Source organism: Papilio polytes, unplaced genomic scaffold (assembly GCF_000836215.1).
Source record: "Papilio polytes unplaced genomic scaffold, Ppol_1.0 DF824191.1, whole genome shotgun sequence".
In the NCBI taxonomy this organism is placed as follows: Eukaryota; Metazoa; Arthropoda; class Insecta; order Lepidoptera; family Papilionidae; genus Papilio; species Papilio polytes.
Window position 1 is genome coordinate 630,569 of NW_013525013.1, and position 1,683 is coordinate 632,251.

Consider the following 1,683-nt stretch of genomic DNA (forward strand, 5'->3'; position numbering starts at 1 on the left):
GGGTTGGTTGACTTCACACATATTTGAATTTTTTCACCGATATGTGCAGGCATCACGATGTTTTCCTTCACCGTAAGAACGTCGGGTAAATTATGTACATATGGAAATACGATAATAAATTGGTACATGGCGGGATTCGAACCTAAGACCTGTAGATTACAAGTCAAGTGATTAAACCACTGAGCCACCGACGTGTATAAGAGTAGTGAAGTCTGGAAATCCAAAGATATGTATTTGTCTAGAATTACGTAAACGTAAATGGATAATTAATAGAATTTGTTAAAGAGACTGTTTCACTAAACGTACTTGAGATACGTCGGTTCCCGTTCATTAGTGAACTAAACTTTGACTACAAGCTTTCCTATTGTCATCGTTATACTAGGAACGCCTTTTCCGTGTTACGGTCTATCAAAATCTTCGTATTACACATTCATGGTATTTTAAACTTTATACTGATGACATAAGGTTAGTTTTAACTCGTTGGAGTTGCTGTTAGTTGGTGCTTGAACTTTGCTATAGTTGCGTTCATTAAATTTGGATGTGGAGACGACAGAGTAATAGACTTTACTAGATTAAGATTTTAAACCATTTTTTTATTTTATTAATGTCTATTATGTCAAGTATGTAGGATGATTTTTCTAAGTACTTAAAGGCTTAGGTTTAAGCCAGTAAACGTATACTAAAAAGTGCTCTACTATTTAATGAAGCTTCAATTCCAGTCTAGTTGTGTGTAACACGGATCCCATTGCACTCCATTCTTCCACTCTAGTTACTATCAATAGAGAAATCTGGTACAACAAATTTATTCTACAGCAAACATATCTATGTTCTTAACAATAAGGTTCAATTTCGAGTGTACCGGTATGTCTAAATTTAATTTGGAATTTAAATCGTAGGCTAGGTTTTCAGTTCGAATTTGCGTTCCGGATGAAAGAGCAATACTCTGCCTTCGAATGCAAAACACTGAAGAATATTTCATTCATAAAATAAATGTATTTAAAAGAAATGGAATAAAAACTACACTAAGCACTTACGTTTTGTTAAAAAATGGAAACATTTTTAGTGAAATAAAAACTAGAAGCGAAGCTTTTCTTTGAAACGGTGTCAATTTTAATGGAGCATTGATTGTATGGAGTTTTGCAATCCTGAAAATTGTAGAAAAAATACCGTATAATTCCCAAAGGATTTTGTTTTGTTACATTTTCTAAAGTATACTTTATTTTAACCTTTTTATAAAAACTACTTGTAAATATTATAAATGAAATATTTTATATACAAAAGATTTATCAATTTATTAAAAGTATAGACATCCCTTGCACAAAATCGAAAATAACGTTGATGATAAAATGTGAGTTCGATTTGTATAAACATAAAAACCTTAGCAATTCGCAGCAGAACATTCTCAAACCGACTCCGGAGACCGCAATAAAATTTTGAGATATTAACGCGAGACCTTTACTTAGGGTTGTCACATTTTGATGAATTAATTACTATACAAACGATATAGCAATACCAAGTGACGATTGCTATCGCATAAAACCACGATGACTAAGAAAAAGAACCCTCAACATGACTGAGTTTTGGACCCCGAATGTTTGTGTGACAATGTTTACAAATGAGACTAATATTGTACCAAGTTTATTAATAAAATCACAGTACAGTATCCCCTCTATTACGCACTCC